This window comes from Ochotona princeps, chromosome 2 (genome assembly GCF_030435755.1).
Source record: "Ochotona princeps isolate mOchPri1 chromosome 2, mOchPri1.hap1, whole genome shotgun sequence".
In the NCBI taxonomy this organism is placed as follows: Eukaryota; Metazoa; Chordata; class Mammalia; order Lagomorpha; family Ochotonidae; genus Ochotona; species Ochotona princeps.
In genome coordinates, this window is record NC_080833.1 from 152,413,913 (window position 1) to 152,431,618 (window position 17,706).

Sequence of the window (17,706 nt, forward strand, 5' to 3'; positions counted from 1 at the left end):
CTGCGTCTAGTCCTGGCAGTCCCGCTTCCCATCCGGCTCGCTGCTTGTGGCCTGGGAAAGCAGTTGAAGATGGCCCAAAGCCTTGGGACCCTGCACCCACATGGGAGACCTGGAGGAGGACCTGGGCTCCTGGCTTCAGATCGGCTCAGCTCCAGCTGTTGCGGCCACTTTGCGGAGGGAATCATTGGACAGAAGTTTGTCCTCTCTCCTTTCTACATGTCTGGCTTCCCCCCAATAATAAATAAATCTTTAAAAAAATATTCTGACTGTAAAGTCAGATTTACAGAGAGGATGAGGAGACAGAATAATCTTTCATTTGCTGAGCCACTCCAAGTGATTGCAACAGTTGGAGCTGAGCCAGGAGCTTCTAGGTCTCCCATGCCAGTACAGGGCCGCAAGGCTTTGGGCTGGCTTTGACTGCTTCCCCAGGTCACAAGCAAGAAGCTGGATGGGAAGTGGAGCAGCTGGGATACAAGTGAGCAAGCAGCCCTGTGGGATCCTGGCACTTGCAAAGGTGTCGACTTTAGTCAGTAGGCTACTGCTCCGGGTCCAGTTGGAGATTTGTCACTCAAATGTTTACGGTTAAAGATCCTGATAAGCCATAGAATGCGTTTACATGTAAAATAGTAGCAAGTGAGTACAGCATGGTTTTGCACATGATTTCCTGCACATCTGCAGGTAAGTAGTTTAACAGTTGTTCAAATGATAGCAGACACAATCCCTCTGGCAATGTATTTCACTGGAACTGTTCATCTTATTGAGAGTTTCTGGCAGCAAAGCATGATATTCCAACAATTCCTTCATTTTGCTTGACTGAAAAAAAGAAAAAGCTGCCCAGTGACTGCAGTAGACCTTGTTCTTAAGGTAAGATTACCAGGGAACTAAACAAAAACATACATTCAGAATATTTGATTTGTTGATGTCCGTTTGGCATTGGTAGGGGACTTGTGCATTGTTTTCTGCAATAGAAAACATGGCATCACACAGTCAATCTTTCCAAGGCTTCAGGGAACTGGCCTCGCTTCTCCTACCCAACTCTCAGTAGACTGCAACTGAGAATTACAGTCATGTTTTTGGAGTTCTTTGAGGTTAGACAATGTGATTTCAGTCTCTGGCTCTTTCCACAAACCAAAATTTATAATCAGCACTTATTGATAGTTTTACGCTATTGAATAATTTTCAGTCCTGTAAGACGTCGGAGAGGATGCTGGCAAATGCTTTCCTCCTATACATCACTCCCAAGTTACTTAGCTCCCCTCAGTACCTTCCCATCAGCATTCCAAGTGCCTCATTTACTCCAACTCCCTGGTTTCTGATGAGATGGAAATAGATATTTTAAGAGAATCTTCTCTCTCTCTCTCTCTCTCTCTCTCTCTCTCACACACACACACACACACACACACACACAAGAAGTCATAGTATATTTCTCCCATGGGAAGGGATGACTGATCAAGAAGGATGGCTGTTTTAAATTTTATTATTTATTTGAAAGAATGGAGGCAAGTAGACACTTGCCTCTTATACTTACTGAAATAAACCAGTCCCCCAAAGACAAATGGTTTCCTTCCTGTTTGTTAGCTAATAAAGAGTACAGAAGTGGAATATGACTGAAACTGACACCTTGAGATTTGATTAATGTTTATAACCCTCATCTGTACTCTTGAGAAATAGTGGTTTTTCTACTTACTACTTGTGGAATTCTTTAATGGAGGATTAAACTTGTGGTTATAAACTCAAAGTATGCTGCAGTGAAAAGTTAAACAAAAATTATAAAGGAAGGAGGAGAAAGGGCGAGAGTGTGGCAGAAGGCTAGACAGGTTGGGAAATCTCATTATGCTGTTAACTTTAAGTAAAATACAAGGAATGTATTCCAGTTAAATAAAACTTTACAAAAAAGAGAGGAGAGTAAGAGAATAGAGAAAGATTTTCTATTAACCGATTTAATCTCAATATGCCTGCCACAGCATGGGCTAGGTCAGACCAAAGGCAGCTGTCAGATATCCATCCCCAGGTGTATGCGGATGGCAGGAACCTAGCTGTTCAGATTATCACTTGGTTACTTCCAGGGTTCATTAAGATGAAGTTAGTATACTTGGCATATGCTTGCTAAGAGCGAATCTCAACTGAACTTGAACTATGGTTACGCAACAAGGTGGAGGAACCCACCATGGGGGGAGGGTGTGGGGAAGTGTGGGGAGAATCCCAGTTCCTATGGAATTACAACACAATGTAATTAATGAATAAATTTAATAAAAAACAAAACAAAAACAAAACAAAAGCAAAAAAAAAGATGAAGCTTAGAGCCCGCAGTTGAAGCAGCATTGGAATCCAGACCCCATGATATGGGCTACAGGAGTCCTCCAGCATCATCTTAATCTCTGCCAACATTTGCCTAGGGATGATATTTTAAACAGTTTAACCATAATAGTAGCAGGAACTAACTTAATCACATGCCTTTAGCAAGTAGAAAAACAAAATGTGAAGCCTGGACTTTGCCACCCAACATCCCTCCCCACGACCTCCCCTACCCTGGCGCTTTACCTTAGGTTCCCTAATTTTGGTGTTTCTGCTATGTGAAGTAGGATTCGAGTTACAGCTTTTCCATGAGCCAAAATGAGTTATGAGCACTTCATGTATTTGTCAAGAAACTTCTCTGTGCCTTGGTTTCTCATCTGTTGAATAGGATCACTGATTCCTACCTTCTGAAAGTCAGTGATAGTGTGCTTGGTGTAACACTTGGCATGCAGAACGTAGCATTGTTGTTGCCATCTGTGGATCCACTTGCAAAGTATTAATCAGAAATTGGATTCCCTACATATTACATGAATATTTCTCAAATTTGAAATCTAAGAATAGGATGGCTTATCTGTAGGTTCCTTAGTTTAGGGACTGCTATGCTGCTGGTTTGACCTAGGCACATAGAATGTACATATCAATATGTAATATTGTACCAAAAGACATACTCATAACCCAGGCTCAGAAATGACTAATCAAATCCTCAAACAGCATCAAGTGCTCATATAGACAGTATGAAAAGTACAGGTTCACAAATATTTCTTTTCCACATATATTCTTTATACAATGTTAACATTGTTATGGGAAAATAGCTGAATAGTTCCTTTTGTCCTTGCCAGCAAAGTGACACAACAAGAGGGTAACAGAGCCGGCATTTCTCAACATGCTCCTCTTTATTTTTCTCTAATTTAAATCTAGGCATCCCAGACTGGACGAGTCACTCTTTATGGACCTAAACTGCTCAAATAGTGGACAATTGCTTAATAAATCATTCTCCAACTCTCTCCCCCATATCCAGCCACATGCTGTGATGCATGACTTCTGGCCTTGTCCGAAGGCTTCTCTAAGCCAGTGACTCACCATAGCTCTATTACCATGAAGCCAAAGATCAGCAGTCTCCTTATGTACAAACTATCGCTGCAAGTTTGATCAGTTTCTTTATTGCATGAGTAGGTACCGTTTATGACTCAGCCAAAACTTTTCTCATGGCAATAACAAACACAAATTAAGTATAAAGGGCCCGTTGGTGTGGCCTAGCGGCTAAAGTCCTCGCCTTGAAAGCCCCGGGATCCCATATGGGCACCAGTTCTAATCCCGGTAGCTCCATTTCCCATCCAGCTCCCTGCTTGTGGCCCGGGAAATCAGTTGAGGATGGCCCAATGCATTGGGACCCTGCACCCGCATGGGAGACCTGGAAGAGGTTCCTGGTTCCCGGCATCGGATTGGCGTGCACCGGCCATTGCGGCTCACTTGGGGAGTGAATCATTGGACAGAATATCTTCCTCCCTGTCTCTCCTCCTCTCTGTATATCTGACTTTGCAATAAAAATAAATAAATCTTTAAAAAAATAATAAAATAAAACAGAAGCCAAGAAGCAGCTCTAGACTTACCAGCCATGCAAAAGGGAGGCGCATGCTTGCAGTCTGCCCTTTGGAACGAATTCAGGACCTTGGGCTGAAATAAAATGAATAAATCTTTTAAAAAATCTAAAGATAAAAAGGAACACTCTAAGTAAATGTACTTTTAAACCAAAAACCTTATTTTTTTTCCCAACAGTTTTGATAGGTTGGCAGGGGAAGAGTCTACAACAATGTTTGTGTGAGTGCACTTCAAGACACCAATGGGAAAAAATGGAAATTAAGTGCAAGTGCAAAAAAACACTTGAAATCTCTGCAGTTTTTTGTAATTTTTTTCAAAAACTTGAAGACCACTGGGTTCATGGATTTTAGGGCTTTTTCTTTTGCACCAAACTTCTATTTCAATTGCACTTTGCCAGAACTTTTTACCCACTCTTGCAGATGATCTCAAATCCATCAAAGCAAACTATCTCCATGGATTTTTCTTCAACTGAATCTCAGTGGAAGAAAATCCAAGGGTACACAGTACTTACTTCCACCTGATTTTCTAACTTCAAAGCAAGATTACTATGATACTCAAAATCACCATTACTTTTTCTATTGCTTTAAGATATTGAGATGTGACATCTCATTTCTAGTCAAGTCAGGCTTAATTATTTGGATCTACTCTCACTGATAAGCAGTAAAGCTAAATTTAAAGCATCTTTCTTAGCAACTGAAAAGCTGGCAAAACAGTATCTGGCAAAAACTGACAGGACAAAAAAGAACCTCATGGGATAAAACCTGAGAGCTGCTTTTGTGGGCTCTGTGACCTGAACACATTTGGTAGTGACATTTAGGAGAGGGTCAGACATCAGAGCCCTGTGTCTGCTGGAAGTTGAGAAGCTACTAGCAGACACACTCCCAAAAGTTTCCACTGGACATCAGTTAGAATAAATGAGACACAGTAGAGTCCTCATATACCCTTCCAGCCCGAGATTATATAGATGTATTTTTAAAGATTTTTCTTTGTAAAGGCAGATCTACACAGAGAAGGAAAAATAGGAAGATCCTCCATCTGCTGATAAAGTGACAACGGTCCGAGAGGAGTTGATGTGAAGCCAGGAGTTAGGAGCTTTTTCTGTGTCCCCAGGCTTTGGGCCATCCTATTGTGCTTTCCCAGGCTGCAAACAGGGAGCTGGATGGGCAGTGGAGCAGCAGACATGCAGTGGCACCCATATGGGATCCTGGTGACTTCCAGGCAATGATTTAGCCACTAGGCCACTGTGCTGGGTCCTTGGGATCATAGTTTAAGGGAATTAATTTCAAGTCCTGAGCATCAATGAGGGGGTCGCAGGTGGGTAGGGAAGAGGTAAATCCTCTCCAGAGAGGTTAGTTTTCTGAGACCTCCACATTTATTGCTATATACAAACTTGCAAAATAATCTGTATGAAAGATTAGGTACACCAGGAAATAGGATATCAAGAGTGAGAAAAAGCAGAAGTAGATCCACGAATTGCACATTGAGAAACAGTAACCATGGGAAATGTGATCAACATTGTCTTTAAAGCAATAAAATACAAGCAGATTTAGAAGCAGAAGCAAAAGACATGGACTTGAAAATGATCTACTAGAACTTCTGGAAATGAAATTTTATACACAAAGTATTACCAAGTCAATAGATTTAGTCTATTAGACATACTTGACATGGGCAAAGCAGGCAGGCAGTGAGGGACAGGAAGCTGAATACTGCCAACACCCTAGCCATCCGCACTGCCATCTCCTCCAGGCTGTTTCCACATGGCCAAAGCCTCAGCACACCTGCTCTGCATCCTGCAGCTAAGCCTCACTTTGCATCAGGTACCAGGTGTCCTTAACCACCATAAGGAGCTCACCACACATACTATAGCTACACTCCTTATGCTAGAAGGAAAATGTAACCCCAGCCAGGTGGGGAAATTGTCCCTTTTGAGATTGCCTGCACACATTATCTGAGTGAGGACTGTTCTTTTGTCCTACTGTTCATCTGTCTCTCCTTTGTGTTCTTATTTGTAGAATGACAAAAGCCTGCAGTTGAAGTCTAGCTGGGGCGGGCGGGTGGGTGGGGGGCTGGCAGGAGCTGAGCCTCTCCAACTACCTCCAGGGCTCCTGAGCCCTACAACACCACCAGGAGGCTGCATTTCCCACCATTAGTAAACTGAGATCAAAGATGTTGTAGAGCATGGAGGTGCAAAACATGTTAAGAGACAAACAGAACTCCTGACATGATGGTTGAAAATGAATCCCAACCTGTTTAATCCGAGTTCTAGGATTTCCAGAAAGAAAGACAATGAGCAGAGGTAGTCTGAGGTTTCTCCATAGTAACTGTCTACACGTTTTTTAAATGCCACTTATTTCTTCAAAAGCATCTGATTTTCATGAAAACAATCACTGGAAAACTATTTTGTTACTTTAAATAAAAATGACAGCATTGTAAAATAACAGACAACAGTTCCCGGGCTTGGCAAAACATAGCACTACACAGGGGAAACATACATAAAGCATATGATGGGGAACAAGAGGCCCTGACCATAGGAGTATCTTTAGCTCGGTAGCAACGAGCAGACAGCAGTTACTGGGCTTGGGAAGCATTTTGCACTTGCATAGGTGTTGCACACAAAAAGGCATACGATGGGGTACAAGAGGCCTAGACCCAATCTCACAGCCTCTGCTGTTCCTCTGCCAACAGATCAACCCGCAGTTACAACACAAGGGTGCCCACCCACTCATGTGCATCAGTAAAGTCCTATTGTTCCATAACTCTGGCAGTCTGTACCGCGACCTTGTTCATTGTCACCAAGGTAACTGGTGGTGGCGGCTGCTGATGTACTGACTATGGTGGTCGCCATTATGCCAGTCTCTTTTATTCTTTATCAGGCAAACAGAGGCCTCTCCGTTAGTCCCAACAGACACAGGCAGGATTCAGGGCAGGGGCTGAAGAACAGCAGAATTGCAATTGCCATTCCAGCACGCTGTCAGAGTGCACTGGAACGTGGTGTCATTTACTTCAGAGGTGTTTTCTGTATGTGAGAGAGAAACATGGGGATAACACAGGCAGACACAAGCTTCAAATTCAAGGAGCTGAGGTTCACCCACATGAGCGAGTCCTCAAGTTCAGAGGAATGATGGAACTAATAGATTCCACAGGAATCATTGCATTCCTAAAGAAGGGAAAACGGGGTGCTTGCCAGTCATGTCCAAACCCCACAAAGCTGCCACGTAGAGAAGGTGGGTATTTTCCCTGTGGTAATAACAGGGGAATGATAAGCAAAAGCACAGGCAGAGATTATGCTATTTATAAAGGGAGGGCCAGACCCCCAACAGCTGGGGTCACACACCAGACAGTCTGATAGTCTGGTTAAAATAGAAACTTGCAGGAAATGTCGGAACCTGGTGCTCATAGCAGAAAAACAAGATAAAGAGAGGGGTGCTTCACAAATACTAACATACTTACATAATATATAAAGGCCTAATATACCTGCCTGAGGGGGAACCTCTCACGGAGGCCCCAGCAGAGATGGAGAGGGATTCTGAGGGGGACCCTCGGGCTGAGGACCCAGCAGAGGGGTTCCTGAGTGGGACCCTCTCACTGAGGACACAGCAGAGAGGGGAGGTCCGAGGGGGACTCTCGCGGAGGCAAGAGCAGAGGGGGTCCCAAGAGGGACCCTCTCGCTGAGGCCCCAGCAGAGAGAGAGGGTGATACGAGAGGAAACTTCTTGCTGATGCCCCAGCAGAGGGGGTCCCGAGGTGGTCCCTCTCTCGCTGAGGCCCCAGGAGAGGTGGTGCCCAGGGGGACCCTCTCGCAGAGGACCCAGCAAAGTGGTAGTGAGACTCAGGGCTCTCTCTCACTGAGGCCCCAGAAGACGGGGTCCTGAGTGGGACCCTCTGGCTGAGTCCCCAACAGAGAGAGGGTCGGGCTCTGATGATCTCTCTCGCTGAGGCCCCAGCAGAGGGGTTCCGAGGGGAACCCTCTCGCTGAGGCCCCAGCAGCGAGGAAGGGGTTGCCGGGGGTCCCACTAGCTGAAGCCCAGGTAAAGAGGGGGGTCTGAGGAGGACCATCTCGCTGAGACCTAGACAGAGGGGCTCACGAGATGGACCATCTTGCAGATGCCCCAGCAGATAGGGAGGTGTTGGGGGGACCAAGGGTCCCTCTCAGTGAGGCCCCAGCAGAGTGGGTCCCGAGCAGGACCTTCTCGCTGAGGCCCCAGTAGGCAGAGAGAGAGAGAGAAAGGGCGGTCGATGGTCCTTCTCCCTGAAGCCCCAGCAGACTGGGTCCCGAGGGGGAACCTCTCGCTGAGGCCCGAGCAGCGAGGAAGGGAGGGTCCGAGGGAGACCTTCTCCCTGAAGCCCCAGCAGAGTGGGTCTCAAGGGGGACCCTCTTGCTGAGGCCCCAGCAGAGGAGGTCCCAAGGTGGACGATCTTACTGTGGCACCAGCAGAGGTGGTCCCGAGGGAAAACCTCTCTCTCTGGACCCAGCAGAGGTGGTTGCGAGGGTGACCCTCTCTCTGCGGCCCCAGCAGCGAGGGAGGGGACCGCAGGGGTCCCTTTCGCTGAAGCCCAGCAGAGGGGCTCCAGAGTGTGACCCTCTTGCTGAGGCTCCAGCAGAGACAGAGGGGTTATATGAGAGGGGTATCCTCTTCCTGAGGCCCGAGAAGATGGTGTATCCGAGGCTTACCTTCCTGCTGAGGCTCCAGCAGAGAGGGAGGGCATGTCCGAGGGGGACCTCTCACTGAGGTCCCAGCAGAGATTGAGGGGTGCTCGGGGGTTCATCTCGCTGAGGCCCCAGCAGCTAGGGAGGGGCTCTCTGGGAGTCCCACTCGCTTAGGCCGCAGCAGACGGGGTCCCCAGGGGGACCCTCTCTCAGAGGCCCCAGCAGAGATAGAGGCTCTGGCTAGGAGGGTCCCTCTCGCTGAGGCCCCAGCAAAGAAAGGGTCCCTCTCGCTGAGGCCCCAGCAGACGGGGTCCCGCGGGGGCCAATCTTGCTGTGGCCCCAGTAGAGGTTGTCCCGAGTGGGACCCTCTTGCTGAGGCCCCAGCTGTGAGGGAGGGAGGGTGAAGGTGACCCTCACCCTGAGGCCCCAGCAGATAAGGAGGGGGGCTCCGGGTGTGCATCTCGCTGAGGCCCCAGCACAGGGAGTCCTGAGGGGGTATCCTCTCGCTGAGGACCCAGCAGAGAGGGTAGGTGGCACCAGGGGTCCCTCTCGCTGAGGCCCCAGCAGAGGGATTCCTGAGGGGGACCCTCTTGCTGAGGCCCCAGCAGCGAGGGAGGGGTTGCCGGGGGTCCCTCTAGCTGAAGCCCAGGCAGAGGGGTTCCAGAGGGTCACCCTCTCATTGAGGCTCCAGCAGAGACAGAGGCGGTGTCCGAGGTGGACCCTCCTCCTGAGGCCCGAGGAGAAGGGGCCCTGAAGGGTACCTTCTCACTGAGGCTCCAGCAGAGAGGGAGGGGGCGTAAGATGGGGACCCTCTCACTGAGGCCCCAGCAGAGATGGAGGGGTGCTGGGGTCAGTATCACTGAGCCCTAGCAGCGAGGGAGGGGGGCTCTGGTGGTCCTTATCGCTTAGGCCCCAGCAGGCGGGGCTCTGAAAGGGACCCTCTCTCAGAGGCCACAGCAGAGATTGAGTCTCTGGCTGGGAGGGTCCCTCTCGCTTAGGCCCCAGCAGAGAAACGGTCCCTCTCACTGAGGCCCCAGCAGAGGTTGTCCCGAGTGGGACCCTCTCACAGAGGCCCCAGCAGAGAGAAGGAGGGTCCGAGGAACACACTCTCACAGAGGCCCCAGCAGAGGGGCTCCCCAGGGTGACCCTCTCACTGAGGCCCCAGCAGCTAGTAGGGGGGCTGTGGTGGTCCCTCTTGCTGAGTCCCCAAAGTGGAGTCCCGAGGGGGATCCTCTCGCTGAGGCCCCAGCAGAAACAGACAGAGAAAGAGGGGAAGACGAGGGTCCCTCTTGCTGAGTCCCAAGCACTGGAGTCCCGAGGGGAACCCTCTCACTGAGGCCCCAGCAGAAACAGAGAGAGAGAGAGAGGAAGACGAGGGTCCCTCTCGCTGAGGCCCCAGCAGAATGGGTTCGGAGTGGGACCCTCTCGCTGAGGCACCAGCAGCGTGAGGGTCCCTCTTGCTGATGCCCCAGCTGAGGGTGTCCCAAGGGGGACACCCTCGCTAAGGTCCCAGCAGACAGAGATGTGCGGTCCGAGGGGGACCCTCTCATTGAGGCCCCAGCAGAGGAGGTACCAAGGTGGACAATCTCGCTGAGGCCCCGAGTGGTCTCTTTTGCTGAGGCCCCAGCAGTGAGGGAGGAGTCGCCAGGGGTCCCTCTCTCTGAGTCCCCAGCAGACGGGATCCCTATGGAGACCCTCTCACTGAGGCCTCAGCAGAGAGAGGGGGGCGAGGGTCCCACTCCCTCAGGCCCCAGCAGAGAAAAGGGGGAGTCCAAGTGCTAACTTCTCTCGGGTCCCCAGCAAAGAGAGAGAGAGAGAGGGGTGCCAAGTGTCCCTCTCTCTGAGGCCCCAGCAGAGGGGGTCCCTATGGAGATGCTCTCGCTGAGGCCCCAGCAGCGAGGGAGGGGGCACTGGGGAACCCTCTCGCTGAGGCCCCAGTAGAGGGTGTCTCAAGGGAGTTCCTCTCGATGAGGCCCCAGCAGAGATGGAGGGGGTATCCGAGGGGGACCCTCTTCCGAGGCCCGAGGAGAGGGGGTCCCGAGGGGTACCTTCCTGCTGAGGCTCCAGCAGAGATGGAGGGGTGCTAGGGGGTCCATCTCGCTGAGGCCCCAGCAGCAAGGGAGGGGGGCTCTGGGGGTCAGTCTCGCTTAGGCCACAGCAGAGGGGGTCCCGAGGCAGACCCTCTCTCAGATGCCCAAGCAGAGATAGAGGCTCTGGCTGGGAGGGGCCCTCTCACTGATGTTCCAGCACAGAGACAGGGATCTTCTCCCTAAGGCCCGAGTAGAGGTTGTCCCGAGGGGGACCTTCTCGCTAAGGTCCCAGCAGTTAGAGAGGGAGGGTCCGAGAGTGACCCTCTCGCTGAGGCCCCAGCAGAATGTGTCCCCAGGGTGACCCTCTCGCTGAGGCCCCAGCAGAGAGAAAGGGGGATCTGAGAAAGAACCTCTCGCTGACTCCAGCAGAGTGGGTTCCGAGGGGTACCTTCTCGCGTAGGTTCCAGCGGAAAGGGAGGGGGTGTCCCACTGGGGACCCTCTCGCTGTGGCCACAGCGGAGATGGAGGGGTGCTTGGGAGTCCTTCTCGCGTAGGCCGCAGCAGCAGAGGGGGGTGCTGGGGGACCCTCTCGCTGAAACCCCAGCAGAGGGGTTCTAAAGGGAGTCCTTCTCGATGAGGACCCAACAGATGGGATCCCGAGGGGACCCTCTCGCTGAGGCCCCATCAGAGAGAGAGAGAGAAAGGGTGTGGTTGTGAGTCCCTCTCGCTGAGGTCCCATCAGAGAGAGAAAGGGGATGGTTGTGAGTCCCTCTCACTGAGGCCCCGGCATCAAGTGAGTGGGGCTCTGGGGTTCCTCTCACAGAGGACCCAGCAGAGAGGTAGTGGGACTCTGGGGTCCCTCTCACTGAGGCCCCAGAAGACGGGGTCTTGAGGGGGTCCCTCTGGCTGAGTCCCCAACACAGAGAGAGGGTTGGGCTCTGAGGATCTCTCTCGCTGAGGCCCCAGCAGAGAGTGTAGGTGGCACTGGGGGTCCCTCTTGCTGAGGCCCCAGCAGAGGGATTCCAGAGGGGACCCTCTCACTGGGGCCCCAGCAGCGAGGAAGGGGTCACCGGGGGTCCCACTAGCTGAAGCCCAGGTAGAGAGAGAGGGGGGTCCGACGAGGACCATCTCGCTGAGACCCAGGCAGAGGGGCTCACGACATGGACCATCTTGCAGATGCCCCAGCAGATAGGGAGGGGATGGAGGGGGGGCCAAGGGTCCCTCTCACTGAGGCCCCAGCAGAGTGGGTCCCCAGGGGACCGGCTCTTGTGGCTCGTTTGGAGAGTGAATCATCGGACGGAAGATCTTTCTCTCTGTCTCTTCTCCTCTCTGTATATCTGACTTTGGAATAAAATTAATAAATCTGTTTTAAAAAAAAAAGGTAGGGCAGCATCGGGCACCCTCGAGGCCACCAGGACTCACTGCAGGATGCTCATCCAAGGCTCTCCTGCCAAATCAATGGAAGCACCCCAGCTCAGAGAGGCATTTACTGTCAATGACACTCTTTTAAGAGCTTGCACACAAGTCCCATGACGGACGCCATATGCACGCCCTGGGGGTCTGCATTGACAGCTAAAAGCAGTCTAGAGTCACAGCACAGCACACAGCATGCTCCCTCGCAGGAGGCCAGCAGCTTTCTGTCTTTTCCTTCCTCCCTTCTGCCTCCCTCTGTCCTCTTTTCTTGGAAGCACAGAGGAACAGAGAGGGAGAGACAGAATCTTTCTTGCATCTGCTGGCTCACATCCCCAACGACCACCACCAGAGCCAGCTGTGGCTGGGTCAGGACATGCCCAGGAACCAGGAGCTCCCTCCAGATCTCCCAAAGGGGCACAGGGGCACACGGGTACAGGGGCACAAGCCCCTGCAGCATCCTCCGCTGCTCTCCCAGGAGGATCGGCAGGGAGCTGGACTGCAGGGGAAGCAGCCAGGATTTGAAGCAGCACCCGTACAGGCCATCCACCTGGCAGGCTGAGGCTTGACCCACTGGGACAATTCCCTGCACCACACCACACCACACCTTACCAATCCTTGCTGGACCCTTCAGCAGCTCCTTCACCAGGCTGCTGAAGGTGCCTGTCCCCTGGCTTGCACAACTTATGCCATTCCGTGCTGTGAGAGCAGCCAGTACAGATGAGGGATCCAGGCATGTTGCTACTCTACCTGTCCTGGGGAGAAGGACCTCTGTGAAGAACAGATGTCAGCTGTTGGGATGTCTTGTGGAAGATGGCACATCAGCGGTGGCCGACGGTCCACAGCTGACCAGCAGGAGAAGAGTCTTGAATCCAGAAGGATCCATGGAGGAGGGTGAAGCACTCCCTGGTGAACAAGAGGGCAGCAGCATCTGGCTGGAGGCTGTGAGGCCAAATTCCTGCCTCCAAAGCACATGACAGGGATGGCTGACCCCTCAAGTGCTAGCTAGAGATAGGAAAGGCAGCTTTGTGCACCCTGTTGTGTGCAGGAAGCACAGGCCCTGAAAGCCCTACCTTGTGCAGGCCTTGGTGGCTCCCCAGCCATCATCATATGTGCTGGGCAGTAGGGCTGCATGTTGCAGGGTGCTTTTGCAGCAGCTAGGGCCTGGGACTTCCTATTGCAGATGGCTGGTGACCTCTGGTGCCTACTTGCCCATCCACTTGGCTCCTGGCTTAGGAGCCCACATGCCCAGACACCACTCAGCTAGGCCAAGGCAGGCAGAGTAGTGTATCACCCTAACCACCACCCAACACATGCAAAACTACATGAAGCCGGGGCCCATCAGCGTGGCCTAGTGGCCAAAGTCCTTGCCTTGAACTCGCCGGGATCCCATATGGGCACTGATTCTAATCCCGGCTGCTCCACTTCCCATCCAGCTCCCTGTTTGTGGCATGGCAAAGCAGTCGAGGACGGCCCAAAGCTTTGAGACCCTGCACCCACATGGAAGACCCGGAAGAGTTTCCAAGTTCCCAGCTTCGGATTGGCGTGCACCAGCCATTGCGGCTCACTTGGAGAGTGAATCATTGGACGGAAGATCTTCCTCTCTGTCTCTCCTCCTCTCTGTATCTCGGACTTTGTAATAAAAAATAAAGGTCCATGAAGCCCTGTTGGCAGCCCATCAAGGAGCTGCTCCACTTGCCAAAGAATTCCCGGAGCCTGCATCTCAGGGTGCTCTGTGAGGAATGTGGGTGGCGGTAAGGTTTCCCGGGACCTCATCTGGCCAAGTACAACCCCAGTGTGCTGGTGTTTAACACCAGCCCTGAGAGGGCTCTGAGGACGCAGGCATGGGACTCCAGCTCCCTGAGGGCCTGTGGGCATGCTGATGTGGGAGTCCATCTGCCAGGGTTCTTTAAGTGCCCTGCTGTTAAAGGCACCCTGACACTTCCTATCACAGAGGCCTGGGCTGATGCTAGGCCCCAAACATCCTGCACCCCTCCCCGTCTTTGGTATGTGGGCTGTTCGGCCTTGGAGCCCTGATCTTTCAACAACACGTGTACCAGAATACTGTCCGGGACCCCCACCTGATGCTAGGATGGCTCGGGTTGGACTGTCTAGAGGTCAGAAAGCCTGAGCCCTCCAGGGGTAGAAAGGGCAGCTTGGGGCCCAGCGCCATAGCCTAGCAACTAAAGTCCTCGCCTTGGATGCGCTGGGATCCCATATGGGCACCGGTTCTAATCCCGGCTGCTCCACTTCCCAACCAGATCCCTGATTGTTACCTGGGAAAGCAGTAGAGACTGCCCAAAGCTTTGGAAACTTGCACCCACATGGGAGATCTAGAAGAGGCTCCAGGTTCCCGGCTTTGGATCGGCGTGCACCAGCCATTGTGGCTCACTTGGGGAGTGAATCATCGGATGGAAGATCTTCCTCTTTGTCTCTCCTCCTCTCTGTATATCTGACCTTGGAATAAAATAAATAAATGTGTAAAAAAAAAAAAAAAAAGAAAGAAAGAACGAACGGCGGCTTTGGGCGCCCTCTCGTGGCCACCAGCACTCACTGCAGGACGTTCCACCAAGGCTCTCCAGCATGGATGAAGGTCCTCTGCTGCCGGACCCCAGCATGAAGGAGCGTCCTCTGCTGGCAGACCCAAAAAGAGAGGAGGGTCCTGTGCTGCAGGACTCCAGCAGAAAAGAGGGTCCTCTACTGCCGGACGCCAGCATAGAGGAGGATTCTCGGATGTCGGACCCAACAGAGAGGAGGGTCTTCTGGTGCTGGATTAGGCAGAGAAGAAGGTCCTCTGGTGCTGGAACTCAGCAGAGAGGAGGGTGCTCCACTTCTGGACCCCAGCAGAGAGGAGTTTCCTCTGCTGCTGGACCACAGCAGAAGACAAGGCTTCTCTGATGTTGCACTACAGCAGACAGGAGGGTCCTCTGCTGCCAGACCCCAGCAGAGAGGAAGGTCCTCTGCTGCTGCACCCCAGCAGGGAGGAGGGTCCTTTGCTGCTGGACCCAGTCAGAGAGGGAGGTCTTCTGGTGCCGGGCCCCAGCAGCAGTTGAGGGTCCTGTGCTGCAGGACCCATGCAGAGGGGGGTCCTCTGGTGCCGTGCCCCAGCAGCAGAGGAGGGTAATCTGGTACCACACGCCAGCAGGGAGGTGGTTCCTGTGGTGCCGGACACCAGTAGAGGTAGGGTCCTCTGCTGCTGGACCCCAGCAGTGAGGAGGGTCCTCTGCTGCTGGACCCAATTAGAGAGGGGAGTCCTCTGGTGCTGGGCCCCAGCAGCAGTTGAGGGTCCTGTGCTGCAGGACCCATGCAGAGAGGGGAGTCTTTTGGTGCCGGACCCAAGCAGCAGAGGAGGGTACTCTGATGCAGGACCCTAGGAGCAGAGGACGGTCCTCTGGTGCCGGACAACAGCAGAGAGGATGGTCCTGTTGTACCGGACCCCAGCAGCAGAGGAGGATCCTCTGGTGCCGGAACCCAGCAGAGAGAGATTCCACTACTGTCGGACCCCAGCAGAGAGGAGGGTCCTTTGCTGCAGGAACACAGCAGAGAACAGGGTCCTCTGCAGCCGCACCCCAGCAGAGGGGAGGGTACTCTGATGCCGAACACCTGCAGCAGAGGGGGGTCTTCTTCTGCTGTACCCCAGCAGAGACCAGGGTCCTCAGCTGCCTGTCCCCGGTAGGAAGGAGTGTCTTCTGGAGCCTGACCCCAGCAGAGAGGTCCTCTCCTGCTTCCTCTCTTTGGTGTTCAGCAGGATAGGAGTGTCCTTGGTTGCTGGACTCCAGCAGAGAGAAGGGTCCTCTGCAGCATTTTACTCGCTGGACCCTAGCACAGACGAGGGTCCTCACGTGCTAGACCCAGCAGAGAGGAATGTCATATGGTGCCGAACCCAGGCAGAGAGGTGGGTACTCTGCTGCTTCCTCTTTGTTTTGGCAGAACAGAGAGGAGTGTCCTCTGGTGCTGGATCACAGAAGAGAGGAGGGTCCTCTGCTGCTTCCTCCCTGCTGGGGTCCAGCAGAGGAGGTCCACTGCTTCTGGACCCCAGCAGTGAGTGGATCCTCTGCTCCTGGACCCCAGCAGAGCGAAGGGTCCTCTGTTGACAGACCCCAGCAGAAGAGGGTCCTCTGCTCCCTGACCACAACAGAAGAGGAGGGTCCTCTGCTGCGGCCTCTCTTTGAAGTCCATGAGGACACGAGGGTCCTTTAGAACTTTTCTCTGCTGAGGTCGTGCAGCAGAGGAAGGTCATCTTCTGCAGGGGTTCAGCAGGAGAGAAGGGTCCTCAGCTGCTGGAAGCAAGGCAAAGTGGAGTGTCCACTGCTGCCAGACCCCAGCAGGGAAGTGGGTCCTCTGCATCGGTACCCCAGCAATACAGGAGTGTAATCTGCTGCCGGACCCCAGTAAAGAAGAGGGTCTTCTTCTGCTGGACCCCAGCAGAGAGGAGGGTCCTCTGTTGCTTCGTCTATGCTGGACACCCGCAGTGAGGAGAGTCCTCTGGTGCTGGACCCCAGCAGAGAGGAGAGTACTCTACTGCTGGACTCCAGCAGAGAGGACGGTCCTCTGCTGATTCCTCTCCACTGGGGTCCAACGGAGAGGAGGGTCCTATTTTTCCGGACCCCAGCATTAGAGTAGGACCCTCTGCTGCCCGATCCCAGCAGAGGGGTGTTCTCTGGTGCCGGATCCCTGCAGAAGAGGGAAGTTTTCTGCTGCCGGACCCAGCAGAGAGGATGGTCCTCTGCTGCCGGACCCCACAGGGACGAGTGTCATCTGCTGCCAGACCACAGAAGGAAGGAGGGTCCCCTGTTGCCAGACCCAGCAGAACAGGAGAGTCCCCTGCTGCTTCCTTCTTTTTTTTTTTTCGGCTTTTTTTTTATTTTGTTTTAATTAATATTTAGCATTATGTGACAGTTTCATAGGCTTTGGGAATCCCCCTCCCCCCCCCTATTGTCCAACAGAAGAGGATTGTCCTCTGCTCCTTTCTCTCTGCAGGAAAACAGCAGTGAGGGGGAACCTATGGTGCCAGGCAGCAGGAGAGAGGAGGATCTTGTGCTGCCGGACCCCAGCAGAAGAGGATGGTCCTCTGCTGCCGGACGCCAGCAGAGATGAGGGTCCTCCTCTGGACTCCAGCATAGAGGAGGGTCCTTTGCTGCTTCTTCTCTGCTGGACCCCAGCAGAGAGGCGGATCCTCTGGTGATGGACCTCAACAGAGAGGAGGGTCCTCTACTGCTGTACCCCAGTAGAGAGGATGGTCCTCTGCTGATTCCTCTCTGATGGGGTCCAAGGGAGAGGAGTGTCTTATGCTGCCGGACACCAAAAGCAGAGGATGGGCATCTGCTGCTGGACATCAGCAGCAGATGAGGGTCTTCTGTTGCCGGACCCTAGCAGAGAGGAGGGTACTCTATTGTTGTACCACAGCAGGGAGGATTGTCCTCTGCGGCTTCCTCTGTGCTGGGGTCCAGCAGAAAGGAGGGTCTCTGATGCTGGACCCCAGAAGAGAAGAGGGTCATATGATGCTTTATCTCTGCTATGTTCCTTCAGCAGAGGAGGTTCCTCTGCTGTCCGAATCCAGCAGGAAGGAGAATCCTCTGCTGCCGGAACACAGCAGGAACGAGGTTCCTCTGTTGCCGGACCCCAGCAGCAGAGGAGGGTCCTCCACTGCTGAACCCCAGCAGGGAGGTGGGTCCTCTGTTGCCAGGCCCCAGCAGAGAGTAGAGTCCTCTGTTGCCAGACCCCA